Source organism: Chaetura pelagica, unplaced genomic scaffold, assembly GCF_000747805.2.
Source record: "Chaetura pelagica isolate M959 unplaced genomic scaffold, ChaPel_1.0 scaffold12, whole genome shotgun sequence".
In the NCBI taxonomy this organism is placed as follows: domain Eukaryota; kingdom Metazoa; phylum Chordata; class Aves; order Apodiformes; family Apodidae; genus Chaetura; species Chaetura pelagica.
In genome coordinates this window covers 5,532,640-5,549,019 of record NW_009952801.1, presented here as the reverse complement: position 1 = coordinate 5,549,019, position 16,380 = coordinate 5,532,640, and positions in this window count along the sequence as shown.

The following is a 16,380-nucleotide window of genomic DNA, read 5'->3' as shown; positions in this document are numbered from 1 at the left end:
AAAGAGTGTGGTTTGAAACTACATTTTTTGTGTGGGTTTGGGGTTTTGGTTTTGTTCGTTGGGGTTTTGTTTGTTTTCGGTTTGTTTTTAAAGCGCAAGCCCTGTGCGCATGTATGTATGTCACGTATAAACAAAACGTGTGGCTTTATTGTTTCAACTGACCCGCACCGTGTGTGTTCCTTGCAAATCACCTTCGTGCCACAGAAAATGGCTCCCACGGCCGCTCCTGGGACGGGCCCGCTGCTAATTGAGCTTGTTGTAAAGTAATGCAAAATGTTTATGACATCCACATGTGCGAGCAGCCCTTGCCATGTTGTTATTTTTATAACCATTTTACTGCATAGCACAAGCTGAAACATAGAAGAAGCCGTTTCCAGGCTGTGTGTGCGTGTGCTTGTTTGTGTGCCTGTCGGACAATAGAAGATGTTTGATTAAGCTACAACAAAAACCTGGAGCTTTATTTAGAATTTAATTTACACAGAGAACTCAAGTTAGCAGAAATAGCAATTGTAAATTATGTGCAGCTGATACACAAAGAGCAAGAGTTGTGTGTGCAAATACCGTGATTAGGCTGTCCCTCGTGGAATTAATTATGTGCCTGCCTTTGCTTGTTCAGACCACCAAAACTAGATGTAGTGAGTATGATGGAGGAATGGAACCGTATATGTATTATATTGCAGTACAAGTGTTATACTGCAAATATCTAATTTTCTTAGAAAAATTGTATGGGTGGCTCCCTTTTCAGCTAGGTAGCTTTAAACAAGTAGAAACCAAATAAGAAAGACTAAGTATCTTAAAAGTATAAAGCTGACAACAGAAATATTTTTAATCACTTATTTTAGCTTGTAAATATATCCCTAAGGTATTAAAAAACAGAAAAAGAGGAAATGTACTGGAGATGAAGAAACTGGTACACAGATCTGTATTTTTTTTTCATTTTACCTTCGAGTGCTGTGTTTTCAGCCAACAAAATAAAGCTGCTACTTTCAAATTGTGAAAGGTGGGAGGATTGCTAAAGAAAAAGTCAACTTTAATAATAAAATTGCCTTACCGAGTAGTCCCATTAACACGATATGACAAGCTAATTCAGTAATCTAAAGTACGGAGAGAGAGAGAGAGAGAGAACGTGAGAGCCTCCTTGAAGGCATTTGTTGCATTTGTTGCCTGAAGAAGAGACGATCTGGAGGAGGGGAACGAGTTTGGGTGGGAGGGGAGGTGGGGGCGGACAGGGATGGGTCGGGGACACACACCTTGTTGTGACTTTGCAGAGGCTGAGGCAGAGCAGTTCACAAGGGCATGTAATGATAGGACAGGGGGTAATGGTTTCAAGCAAGAAAAGGGTAGATTTAGGTTGGGCATTAGGAAAAAGTTCTTTAATGTGAGGGTGGTGGATTGCTGGAACGGGGTTGTCTGAGGAGGTGGTGGAGGCCCCATCCCTGGAGGCTTTCAAGGTCAGGCTTGATGGGGCTCTGAGCAATCTGTTCCAGTGTGAGATGTCCCTGCTTATTGTAGGGGGGCTGGACAAGATGAACTTCAGAGGTTCCTTCCAACCCAAGACATCTTATGATTCTAACACAAAGGTGTCACATGCCTGGGTAGAGGTTTGTTTTGATAGATTTTGTTTTTTTGAGATGCTTGTTTCTATTAATAAACTACTAGCTGCAGGCTTAGTCTGGATGCCTGAAGAGAGACTGTTTAAATAGAATTAATCTCTTTTCCTTCTTTTGTCTGCATGTTGACACTTAAAATCCCCACTAAGTTTAAAGTAGCTTAGGCAGAAAATGAATATTTTTGTATTGAGAACAAACCATCACCATGTTTTACAATTACTAGGTGTTGTCCTTTTCCAAAATATGTAACCTATCACCTATATAATTGTATTCCTGGATTGCTGTGCATAACTGAATACATGATCACTTGTCCTTCAGGATATTCAGACAAATGACTTAGTTGCTATGCATGTTTTTCCAAAAAGTCCTCATTATATTTCTGTGCTGAAAATAACTTTATTTGCTTATACATGGATATGCAGTTGCAGCAAGACAGTGTGATCTCACAGTATGTAATAACAGAACATGAAAATAAGGGGAACCACAAATCTTCCATTTCTACTGACAAAGGTGGTAGGAGAGAAAGGAGATTATTCAATTTGTAAACCTCTAGAACTGCAGATGCCGAGAGGAGTTCATCTGACCCATGCAGCTTTTATTCTTCAGTAAATCGGAGGCCTGCTAATGGATTTGAGTGTATCCATGCTTTAACTCCACAACATGGGTAGAGGGTATTGTCACTGTATCACTTTAGAGACTACATTATAAAAACATAGGTTTTATTTGGACAATGAAGTTCACATTAAACCTAGTTTAAAATGTAACTTGACTCTGTCCACATTGCTGAGCCGCTGTTTGATGTTGTCTAGTCCAGTCCACATTCTCCATTCCCTCTGAGGAAAATATGGTGGTAAGTTTTATCACAGTCTAGCAAGCGACATTTGGATAATAATTAGGTGATTGGCTAAATAATTCTACCATTTTTAAATTATTATTTTTTTTACTCCTCAGTTATTTCAATGGGCCTTTACTGGAAAATTGATAGCAAAATGGCTCTTTGTAACTTAACTTATCATTCAGTAGCTGTGAAAGATGCAGCATGCTAAACCCAAGGTGTAATACACAATATTTTTATTCACAAAAGTTTGGTTGTTCATTGCCTATAATATTAGAACTGTGTTGCTTATTTTTCAGGTTTTATATTTTATTACTGGTTTTAAGTCCTGTATACTTTCTAAAAATTAGTATTTTGAAGGTCTAATTTCTCTCTATATTATACTAGTAAGATTTTTCTTTCATACAAAGTCCCAAATATTTTAAGTAAAATCAATTTTCATACAGATAATTTAAAATGCTTGCATATTAGTGTCACCTTTGTAGTCTTATTGACCCCTGATATAATGTTGAATGTGTTCCAATGCATCTCCTTGACAACACCTGCATTTTCATAGCACATTTATTTATAGTAAAAGATAAAAAGATTTAGCAATGAAAAATAAAATAGCAAGATTGAACTCACCACTTTTTTGAATTAATAGATACAATATGAACCATTGCAGTATGGCGCTTGCACATTTCTTTCCTTTTCTGTATTCTCTAATTAAATAGTTATTATCAAAGGTACTGTGCTGCATGACTTTTCCAGAAAAGGTATTTTTAAACATTTCATTTTATTGAATCAGCTCTTTCTATGTTGGAAGGGATCTTTGGAAGCTATCTAGTCCACCCCTCCAAAGAAACAGATCCTACTGCAGATTTATTTTCCATTTCACATGTTTGTACAGTTCTGCATACCTACAGAACATCCATCAAAAATAAGATAACTATCTGGGACAAATTTAAGACTGCCTGTGTTACACTAATGCTGCATAGAAACTAGTAGAATTAACTTGCTTTTGAGGTTGTGAATAAATTTTCCTTGGAAGGGCGTGAAGTAAGTGCAAAATATTGTAGATAAGTGAATATTTCTTTTTTTTTTTTTTTTTTTTTTTTTTTTTTTTTTTTTCTTGTTACCGGAAATATTTTATCAGTGTTTACCAGGTGAAACCCAGGAGCCCGAGGAAAGATCAGCAGAATATCAGGCCTGCATTCCAGCTATTGCTCCAGAAGAGTGCAGGTCTCCCTGCAAGCCCTGTGCAGATGTTTCAAATACTCCCTGCTGTCTAAAGCATCCAGGCGTTTGAATGACTTCTCTCGCTCATACTTTTAATCTTGATGATGGCACTGATGACAACACAGTGATCCTAACAAGTTCTGGAGCAGGATTTTGGGAGAATGTTTTTATTTGACAATAAATAATACAAGTTCAGACTACTTTCAGTTTGAAGCTAGTGATTAACTTGAATGGTTAGACTACTGCCTAAAACCAAGATATTTGAGTTTATTTGTTTTTCTAGAATTATATGTAATATAAATTAGTATATGTTGCACAATGATTAGTGTAAGGGAAGAAAACAAAATAGTCCACACACAGCCTATGGCAGAGTTGTCCCAGCAGGCTGAACCACAGGGATGAACCAGCTCAATCAAATCCAGCTTGTCTGATTTGACATCAGAGCACTACCCTGGAGAATGAAGAACACCATCACCAGAAATGAGACAGGCCTGATGGAGAAGCGTTCCAACAAATACATAAATACTCAGTCTTACCAGCACCATTTGGATGTATAATTAATTTCAACATAACCAACTTTTAATTTTCTGACCATTCTGTATGCTGGAGTGTTCCTGCAGTTCAGCTTCCAAGTCTGATCAGCAGTCAGAAAATAAATTCTTGCCTCTTGCAGCTCTTCTGTAGCTATGTAAACATTACTTCAAATGATCCTATTATTCTGGTCTCAGAAAGTTACATCCTAATGTTTAAAAATGTGGCAGGTGCACTTCTACAGTGGTTTGTATCTATCCTAACATATATTTTTAAAAAACTCCATTGCTATGTTCACACATGCTTCCCAGAATATTATAACTGGCATTTTTGGTCTTCTATAATGTGCAAGCTGAAGCTTCAGGGGGGGATATTTTAATGGAGAAGTTACTGTAATAGTGTTGCTGTTAGTCCAGTAAGTAAAACTTCTGTATTCTGTACTTGAAATGAAGTTACTAATATTGGTATTTTTCACAAAAATATATTATGCATGTTTTTGTCAACACTGCTCCCTTACAAAATTGACCATCTTAGCCTTTAAGTAATAACTGTTTTTAAAAGGATGTTTACATAGCTCTGTACATGTAGGAGTCAATACTGTTCTTACTGATGTCTGATGGAAGTGTGCTTATTAATTCAGAGAATTCTTTGTCACTGGGCTGGCTTCATAATCTACAGATTTTGAAAAAAATCCCTTAACTTTTCATTTTCAAATATTTTTTTAAGTGTGATGGCTGCCAAAGGTGATGTTCAGATGTAAACTTCTAGCATTGTCTTTTTACTATGTTGGCATTGGGGCGGTATTTCCATGATCCAAGACTATGCCAAGCAGAGATGCACAAAAGCAGTTCTAAATTAATTACCTCGGGTTTTGGAAGGTCTGTGTCCATTGCTGACCCTTAAAAACTACCTGTGGTGGAACTATGAGGGTTCAGGGAATGTGTTCAGAGGGCATAGGCGTTCCCAGTAACAACAAAAAAAAGTGTAATAACCTAATTGTTCAGTTAAAACCATGAAGACGTAACATGGCAAATACATGTCCTGTGGTGAATTAGTACAGTAGTATGAAATAAATGCAAATGATTGATTATATGCAAATAAAACTAAAGCCTGAAGAAGTGTGTCAGTTTATACATGTAAGAATCTGCATGTACATTGATTCAAGGGAAAAGGAGTGCAATCACAATGCCACAACTCTGAAAATTATTATCTTGATCATACAAAAAGTCTTAATATATATAAGATGGATCATGCATCTTAATCTAAATATGGGATAAATTATGTTTATTGCCTACCTGGCACTGAAGTTGTTTCTTCATGCCTTCTGCACTCACCTGTCTCACTGATTTGATATTTTGCAATCCTGTAACTTCTTTTTAGTCTACTAAAGCTCTGCTGATCTAAGCTGTGTGAATGAATTACTTGTATGCTATGTTACTACTCTTCTTATTCTTTTATGATTACCATATACTCAGTACTGTCCCTAAGCTAAAGGTACTAAAAAGTAGCTAAAGCTAATAAAAGAGTTAGGATCAAATGACACCTGGACACTGTAGCAGTCTTTCAAAGGCAATTAATGGATTAATTTTCAATTGTCTCTTGAATCTGTGTACATGGCAAAAGCCACCATTAAAGTATTGTCCTGCTGAGGAAATAGGATTTAGGCCTGGAACAGACCTAGATCAAGACCACTGTTTTCCTCTTACTTTCATGTAATCACATTCATAAATTTGTTACGTTACTGCCAATTCTCACCAGAATGAAAATAGAATAGTTATCTTTCACAGCTGTTTCTCATTCTGTTTCTTCTTTCTTGCCTTCATGCCTGAGAAGAAGGGAGCAGGTAATACTAAATGATGAAGGGCTGGAGAAGGTTCGTGAAGATGTACCTTAATGAACTTCAAGATTCTCAAAAACACATAGTTGTGATTGACTTTTGAGGTTTTTTCCACAGGGTGATTTCACTGTAATGTTCACACTAAACTTTTATTATGCCCACCCTATCATTTTTCATATTATTATCTTGCAATGATATGTAGAATCATGGTATGTATGCCAATATGTATTGGCAGTATTTGGCCCCATGACTAACAAAGATACATGTCCAAGTTCACAAAACTGTACTGGGGAGAAGAATACTTGAGAATATGTTTATACAAGTGGTAGGGAACTCGAGTAAGTAACAGTCATTGTAGCAGACCACAATTTGAATCCAGTATGGACTCTGGCACTGTCAAATGCAGAGGAATTACTCAAACTATGTAAAAAAATTCGGCAGTATCGCAGTTTCCCTTTGGTGCTCTGGGACAAAGTGCAGTTCTAGTAAGTTTTTTAAAAGTCCCAAGAATTAATGTTTAGTAATCTGATTGACTAAGAAACCTGGTTTATGCTGGGTGTTTTGGAAGCTGACATTAGACACTTGTTTGTAACTCTCAATGTCTGAATAGCTTTTAAATCTAGTCTCAGCTTGAAAGACAACAAAAACTGTGCAGGTTTTCTGAAACTACACTTTATATATGTAAATGCCTTGATTAAAATATTCGGTAGGGCCAGGAATAAAATAATGGCTAATCTGCAACGGGATGGTTTTCTACAAGATTTCCTGTGTCTGCCAGTGCATGTTGGGAATTTACTGGAGTTGAATACGTATCTCCAAGCTTTTGATACAGTACCATCTTAACTCTCAGAACAGTCTAAACCACCTACTATGAGAACATTAATAACTGCCATTAAATCTGATGTTTTTAACACTAGGTGACTAGCAAGCAGTGCTGAATATTTAACTCCTGGATAGATAGGATTGTAGGTAAATACTGGTCCCCCCCCTCCCCAATAATCATTAGCAAAAAAACCCCACCACAAATAAGAACAAGCTAAACTGCCATTCATTGCAACTGGCTTTCTAGCTTGGTTTGTTGGTGGTTTTTTGTGTTGTTTTTCTGGGGGGGGGGTTTGTTAGGTGTTTTTTTCCCCTCTCCATTAGTGTGCTAACCACATACATAAACAGCTTTGGCATACAATGTGTGTGCCAAAAGGAAAGAACATATCCTGAACAACTTTCCCTGTTCTCCCATACAGCCTAAAAGAACCAGACAAGTCCCAGTTAATATTTTAGAAATAGCTCCAACAAAGTTAGAAAGCAGTTCTGGAGAATTCTTATGGAACTTAAAAAATCACACAACTGAATATTTGGAACTGGTACCTGAGACACTTCCCAGTAAAATTAAAAAATGGTGCTCCACAACCTCAAAGCATCCTCGGTCACCTCGGCAAGGCAGTCAGACCTCACACCCCTCACAGAATAGTCAAGTGTGGACAAGTGCCTTTGAGCCCTTCTGACAGCAACACAGCATGACACCTCTATCCTCAATGCCCTGATTGCCTTCAGGACTTCACTGTTACTCTTTAAAGTTCTTAACTGTGCAGCTTCTTCCTTTAATATCTCATTTTGAGAGAGCAGATAGCTAGCTATAAGAACATACAAGAAAAACTGGAAGTTGAATTGAATCCAAGTCCATTCTGTGAGAATGTATTTTCATACTTATATGAGAAAGACACAACTTACACAAATAAGCAGTTTTAATTGAATAATGCTGACAAAATCCTAACTATTTGGACTGCGCAATCTGTTTTTTATTTTGGACATAAAAGCATCTCAATTTTATAGAAAAGACGTGATGGGACTATGTATTACTCAGAGTTCTCAATTGTCAATATAAATATTATGGTCTTGTTCAACAGTGAGGGGTTGTGTTAATTTTGGCAATATTCAAAATGCAGTCAACCGTAGATTGTGAATGCATTTAGACACCGTGCAATGGTGCATAAAACCAATCAATTATCCTTTTTGGCTAGGCTTATCTGGCACTGAGACTGGAAACCTGTTTTGTTGTGAATTGTATGCACCTCAAAAATACATACAAACTGGTTTCTTGTTTCTGTTTGCTTAATTAGTATATGTGACATTCCTAGCCATACTGGGAATGGGAATTTTTACCATCCAATTTTCATGTGTCCTGCTTCAATGAAATTTATCTAGGTATTAAATAAACCCAGTTTATCACTTTTTAGAACCTTGGTGGATGTATCTTATTGTCTCAGGTTCACATGGTACCACACCACATTATTATCAACGTGTGCAGCATGGAACTCACAACTGTGCAGCATACCAGGAGATTTTCACAGCCTTTTGAACTCCACATGAAAGTAAAGGACTAAATGTGTTTGCAGTATGGATCCCTGAATAATTACTCTAGTTATACTGCCAGTATAGATCAGTTTGTATCTTTGCCACCCCTGCTTTGTAACGCTGATCAGAAACAGAAAATTGTGCCAAAGTGTGCATCCTGTCAAGCTGCATGTATGAAACTAAGCAGCATCAAGGAATTTCCTTGAATGCTATACAGTGGCCTCCCACAGAGGAAGAAAGGAGCTAGAGAAGGAGATTATATTCCCTAAGCTTCCTGCACATCACTCTGCTTTATTAAAAATGTCAAAACCTCTCTCTTCTTGGCTAAATAACCCACTCATTTAATACTTGTTTCCAATCAGTAATCCAGTTCACCATTACGTTAAAAATGGCACATCCCATTTTATCACAACTGTAAGGCATGGAAGTTTACTTCACATTCCTTAGTACATGTTGCATTCAGAGGATGCTCTCTTCAATCATACTATTACTGTCTTGACAGTTTAGTCATTGTTATTCATGAGGACTTCTTGATGCTTATCTGCAAGTTGTTCAAACTTGTCAAGAAGATCACATAGCTATGACCTTGAAATGAGAATGAATGAGGCTTTTGTGTTCTATAAATCAGTAGCAGTCAGCACAATGCTTGCATTTTTCTCCTGGGAGAAAAAAAGATAGCTACCTGTGGCCCTAAGCTTCTGTGCTTGTACATAATACTTCTTACTAATGCAAAATTAAACCTCTAACGTGAGGTGGAAAAAAAGCCCCTCAAACGAAAGTGAAAAAAGAAGTTTTCAAAACCTGTGTTCAGCCTAATTTGCTAGAGCAGAAGAAATACTGAGTGTCAGAGAAGGTGATTAATATATACGATTCAGAGTCTTTGAGGAAAACTTTAAAGGCATTCCAAAAGAGCCTAACATAATTAAAAGAGCTGTAGATAGGTAAATGTATTAAAGGAATAACCAAATAGCACATTGGAGGAAAGTGTAAGTTACTGAAGCTATAACAAAAACAAGGTACTCCTCAAAATTAAAATTTGAAGTTGATGAATAGCATTATGTATAAAAAACTAGGCTGAAATTAGTAAGGAGGAAAATCAAAGCATATTCTCCAGAATTAATTTTTTTGAGCCCTTGGGAATTAGGAGGAATTTCTTTACCGAAGGAGTACAGGCACTGGAACATGCTGCTCAGGGAGGTGGCTGAGTCACCATTTCTGGAGGTTTTAAAAAAATGTGTAGACGTGGCACTTCAGGACATGCTGTAGTGGGCATGGTGGTTTTTTTCTGGGTTGATAGTTGGACTTGGTGATCTTAGAGGTCTTTTCCAACTGTGAAGATTCTGTGATTCTGTGAATAAGCAATAAGGAGAAGTAATCTGTTTTACTAGAAAATTAACTATCTGATTGATAATATGGAAACCTTCAGGTTTCTCTTCACCAGTGTGGCAACTGGAGACCAGAATTTGCTGAGAAGCATTTAAAAATGTCTTTGCATTCTGTGTAACAACACGTAGCTCTAAGGACAATTTGAGTGAGGGACTGAGCAACTACCTTATGAGGAGAGACTAAAAGCTTGAGATACTTAATAAAATACTTAATAAAAATAATAGAACATCAGCTTAATACAGATAAAGCATTTCTTTAAACACAAGGTAGAGGACTTCTGGCACTCACTGTCAGATGAGATTGTAGAGGCAAACTGTGTCAACAGGTATAAAAAGGGATTAGAAAAATAGATGGATAATATCACCATAGTGTAGGGATGTACCTCTGGCATGTCTAACACAACAATAGTATATCATGGGAAGTGAAAGAGGAATGGACCTCTGAAAACAGTTGGACTTGTTAGTCTCTGAGAATAGCCTCTCCTATTGCCTTTGCTAGAGACAGAAAACTCAGTTGGAAAGACCCTTGGTCTGACCCTGTAGAGCCTTTCTTACATTCTTAAAATAAAATTAAGAGCTCATTTTAAGTGTGAGCATCAATCTGATAGGCATTACTAATCCTAAAAGTGACTATGAAGCTTATATAGTTAAGTTTGTTGTTAAAATAACTTACGAAATCAGTGTTACTTATCTTGGCCTCATGAAAGTGAAAATAGAGTGTGCCTCATAAAAACAATTTTAGTAAATTATATTCACTCTTTACAGGAATACTGCTGCTTTCTGACTTGTAATAATTTGTGGTTACTTTGTTTTAAATAGAGAGCTTGTATATTTTAAGATTCTATATTCATATATTAATATTCTATATGTAAGATGAAAGTACCTACTTGGTTGTATGTGCTTACAAATTTACAGCCAAGCTTAACCTAGAAATCAGCACACAGCAATGCTTTATAGCTCGTCAGAAATACAGTCTGCCGATAATATTTCCCAACACACTGCTGTATTTTTACATTTATGGTGTAGAAAAGTCCAGGCTATAAAACTCATTTTATTGGCAAAAAAAGGGGATGATTGTGTGAAGTTTTGTTGAGGATGAGATCACAAAGGATTTGTAAATTTGTAGCACATCGGCTATAATTACACACAGATGCAATTCTTTTCTTCTTTTTTTTTTTTTTTTTAAATTTTAAAAAAGACACCTTACATTTCTATTTGTTTGCTTCATGAGAAATAGAAAAGTAGCAGACAAAATGAATTTTTCAAGCAAATCTGTAACATACATATCAATAATGCTGTCTTCAAAATGCTAAGAAATTCAGTAGAATGCCCTGCTTCTCAGGAAATCTCAGAAAACAGTAATCCTGTGGCAAAAAGGGGACAAAAAAACCCCAATAAATAAAACCATGTTCTGAAAAATAATCATTCTGGACTTCGTTTGACTAAGGAGAAAAGTTTTGATCCAGGGCTTTTTACTTAGCTTAGATCCATGTACCAATTTTTCAAGTTTACCAGAATCTACCCCATCTGTGTTTCTATTTTGAAGTTCACTTTGCTGGCTGGACTGAAGTTTCCAGTCAGACTCACAAAGCCCATCTAGGTAGTCTCTGCTCTACAGGTAGGTTCAGATGAGCCATACAAATGATGTCTACATCAGTATGTAGTGCAGGCTAACAGGAAAGGATTTGTGGCACAAAAGTGTTTGTATGGAGAGCTTAACATCCATACTGCACATTTCAGGAAGGGTTACCTAGGGGTATTTCTAGCCTGGTCCTGTGGCTGGAGAGCATTAGGTGTGCTTTGAAGCGTATCTTCTATTTTGATCTCATCCAAAAGCAACGTAGTTACTATGCTTTGAAATTGCTTTGTGATGTGAATAAAAGCATGATAAATACTCCAGATGCACATGCTAAAACGCTAATGGTGAAATGCAGTCATGGATATCACCAACATTCAAAATTTGTTACATTTCAGTAGTTTAGCACAAGGGTCTTTCACAGTTTGGGTTACTGCGAGGCCATGCTTGTGAAGGATTTGCATCAGAACAGTACTTCTAACCTTCCTTAAGTATAAGACTAAGGGTAGATAAAGCTGGGGAAACTGAGCAAACATGAACTTCATAGAACAAAACAAAAAAAACTTGTTTGCAAATATAAATATTTGCTTTAACTACATTTATCCACCAGATGGTGTCCCACAACATATCCTTTAGAAGCTGTCTGAAAGAATGAGAAATGGTTCTACATCTATTTCACAGATACCAACACTGGCTTTTTGAAACTCACAAATATTTTTCAATAGTTGAATGCTCACAGACAAATTTTACATTTTATCAAAAAGCTGTGTCTGGAAAAAAATAATGGTCAATGGTGCTCTTTATTGCTCCATTATATTTTGTCCATTTCGATCTTTTCATGAGCCATGGCGGCAGGAAGCTCTCAAGTGTCCCTATTTTATTAGAAGTGTAGAAAAACTGCATGGTTTAGAGACTATTGACACTAAACTAATAAATTCAAGCTGGTTTAGGAAAAGATCAGGCTTATATAAATAGAAGATATTCAACAGTCTTACTCAATGACAAAGTTTTGAAAAAAGGAGGCCACTAAAAAGTGGAAAAATAGATCCTTTTGATTAATGACTCAATAGTGGAAGAATGTTGCCCATACCCATCTGTGTCCCAGACAAAGTGAAGGAGATGGTTTATCTCCTGCCAGGACAAAAGACAGCACAAAAGAAAGATCTTACAATGGAGACTTCTGGTGAAACTTCACTTATGGTACCCCATGGAGTTCGTAGCAACAATAGGGGAAGGAAACGTGACAGACAAAAATGAAATCTCACAGAAAGCCAGAAGATGAGTAATAGAATCATAGAATGGTTTGGGTTGGAAGGGACCTTAAAGATCATCTAGTTCCAATGCCCTGCATGGGAAGGGACCCCTCCCACTCAACCAGGTTGCTCAAAGCCCTGTCCAGCCTGGCCTTGAACACTTCCATGGAGGAGGTATCCACAACTTCTCTGGGCAGCCTGTTCCAGTGTCTCACCATCCTCACAATAAAGAATTTCTAATGTCTAATCTATATCTGTCCTCTTCCAGTTTGTAACCCTTACTTCTTATCCTATCATTACCTGTCCTTGTAAATAGTCACTCTCCAGCTTTCCTTTAGGCCTCCTTCAGGTATAGGAAGGCTGCCATTAGGAGCTGTCTCTTCTCCAGGCTGGACAATCCCAACTCTCTCAGCCTGTCTTCATATGAGAGCTGCTCCAGCCCTCTGGTCATCTTTATGGCCCTCCTCTGAACCCACTCCAACAGCTCCATGTTCTTATCTTGGGGACCCCAGAACTGGACACAGCGCTCCAGGTAGGGTCTCATGAGTGCAGAGTAGAGGGGGAGAATTACCTCCCTCGACCTGGTGGCCATTCTTCTATTGATGCAGCCCAGGACACGATTGGTTTTCTGGGCTGCAAGTGCACATTGCTGGCTCACATCAAGCTTTTCATCAACCAGCACCCCCAAGTCCTTCTTCTCAGGCCTGTTCTTAATTTATTCTCCTCTCAGCATGTATTTGTGCTTGGGATTGCCCTGACCCATGTGCAGGACCTTGCACTCGGCCTTGTTGAACTTCAGGATATCCACATGGTACCAACTCTCAAGCCTGTCAAGGACCCTCTGGATGGCCTCCCTTCCCTCCAGCATGCTGACCACACCACACAGCTTGGTGCCATCTGCAAACTTGCTGAGGGTACACTTGATCCCACTGCCCATGTCTCCAACAAAGATGTTAAACAGCCCCAATCCTAAGACTGACCCCTGAGGAATATCAGGGGTCACTAATCTCCACTTGGACATTGATCCCTTTACCACAGCTCTTTGAGTGTGACTATCCAGCCAATTCTTTATATATCTGCCAAGTCCATGTCTCCCCAGTTTAGAGACAAGGATGTCATGTGGGACAGTATCAAATGCTTTGAACAAGTCCAGGTAGATTACATTAGTTGATCTTCCCTTACCCACGAATGCTGTAGCCCTGTCATAGAAGCCACCAAATTTTTCAGGCATGATTTACCATTAGTGAAGCTATGTTGGCTGTCTCCAATCACCTTCTTATTTTCCATGTGCCTTAGCATAGCTTCCATGTAGACCTGCTCCATGATCTTTCCAGGCACAAGAGTGCCCTGTGACTGACTGCCCTGCAGTTCCCCAGGTCTTCTTTTTTTCCCTTGTTAAAGTTGGGGGTTATGTTTCCCCCTTTCCAGTCAGTGGGAACTTCACCACACTGCCACGATTTCTCAAATATCATGGGTAGTGTCTTAGTAATTTCATCCATTGGTTTCCTCAGGTCTGAGCATGTGCAGGAACAGCCTGTTCATCCCTGCAGGCCTCCTGGCTTTTTTGCCTGAATTCCTCTTTGTTGGGATGTATCACTCCAGAGTTTGGAGGAAGTGATCCTAGAATATTAACTAGCTTTCTCAGGCTCCTTTTCCCTCCAGGGCTTTATCCCATGGTACCTTACCAAGCAGATCCCTGAAGAGTCTGAAGCTTGTTCTCCTTAAGTTCAGGGTAGCAAGCTTGCTATCTACCTTCCTTGCTGCCATAAGGATCTTGAACTCCAGCATATCATGGTCACTGCAGTCAAGGCTGCCCTTCAAGTTCCCCACCAGCCTCTCCGTGCTGGTGAGAACAAAGTCCAGCATAGCACCTCTCCTCTATCACTTGAGGAAGGAAATTATCATCAACACATTCCAGAAGGTTCCTGGATTGCTTATGCACTGCTGTGTTGTCCCTCCAACAGATACTGGGGTGGTTGTAGTTCCCCATGAGGACCAGGGATTTTTTTAAATTTAAGTTGTTTTTTTTTACTGAATAGGGCTACATGTGTGTATTTGAGTGGAATTTGGTTCTGTGTTTAGAAAGGCTATAATATCACTTTACATTCTTTACTAGCAGAATAATAAGATGGGAAAAGCAAATAGAAAATAAAAATAGAATCTTTTCTTCCTGTAGTGCGTCATTCATTATGTATCTGTTGACTAAACTGAAAGAGTTCGTGTCAATAGGCTATTTTACCATCTGGACAAAACACTTCATAAATTCTTGATATTTAAGCCAACACTTCCAGTACTTTTCAAAATTAGGAATCTAAAGCTGGTTCATAAATCAATGGTCTAATTCTCAGTTGTACCAAGTGCCTAACCATATCCTCTTGAGTTAGTACGAACTACAGTGCTCAACATTTTGATTTGGTTTGCAAAGTTTTCCCCTCACCTTTGCCACTGCTCTCAACAAAATACTCTCCTACTACTTCCTCTTTCCTTTGCAGTATGAGAACTGTTGCCTACAGGCCCTATCTCTGTTGGACAAGTAGATACATAATCATGGGTAAAGAAAGGTTTTGACCCCATACTACGTAGATTCTACACTCACAGGTATGCCTGTGCCTGAATCAGGGGTGCCTGATTCAGTTTAACTGTGAAGCGTGTCAAAGTTTCCTTTCCAGCATCTGATTTAGATGAAGAGGAAGGTTCTGGAGTGACCATCGTTCAGGAAATGGCTTCACTGCTCTGTGCCCTCTCTCTGCTCCTGCTTTGTGTATATCAGTCGTTCAGCAGACATTTCCTCAGCACAGCTCTGTGCCTTGACCTCATCCATCTTTTTAGCCACTTCTCAAGCAGCATGATTTGTGGGGAACTGTCCCAGAATGACAAATAAGTAACAGTTACACCAACAGAAAAAACCCCAAGAACTCAGGCTTCTTTTGGCTTTAAGCTATAGATTTCTGCTAAATGGTTGAAGCAGAGCTCATAATTTGATATAAAAGTGAATAGTAATGATGTGCAGCTATTTGGAACCCTATTTAATAGTATGCTCCATCTTCTTATTCACTATATTCTGTGTCCAATTTCCTAATTAGTTCCCAATCTTTATGTTTAATCCTTGTTTATTGGTAATTTTTAAATATATTTTTTAATTATTTTTTTTACTTCCTGGTGATTCCTACAGTACTTAGGAAACATGAGGAACAATTATATGTAACCTTAAGTGGTTGAAAATGTCAGTACTGACTGCCTTTATTCCTTGGTATGCACCTGGACTGTAGCAGTCTGCTGGTATGTGGGGCATCAGTGTAATTGCTAAGGCCTTCTGCAGATTTTGCCCTAATGAAATACAGAAGTATACCTCTAGGGGATGGAAGTTTTGGTCTGAAACCACAGTACTCACCTGAACATGTAATCTTGCCCCCAGTTCACATCAAATTATACCAGCCTTTATCCCACAAGTTCTAGGAACACATTAGTTTCATGTCTGTGAAAGCGTCAACCTCCTGATTTGTGTCTAGCTTTAGAACAAAAAACCAATATCTGTAAGATGTTTCTAGAGAGGATGCATAATTGGACTATGCAGAGGCACAACTGGCCAGCGTCCAATGAAAAATCATCAGCCAGTTGCAAACTGGCACACTTTCAAAAAAACAGGGGCGAGGGGGGGTCCACCTCAACTAATTAATTTTCCATCTATTTGCTTGATGAATAACAGCTTGTAAAAGATAAGGACACATGTAATTTATTTTTTTTATTTAGAAATTCTTCACTTTGATACTGCTGATAATTTGA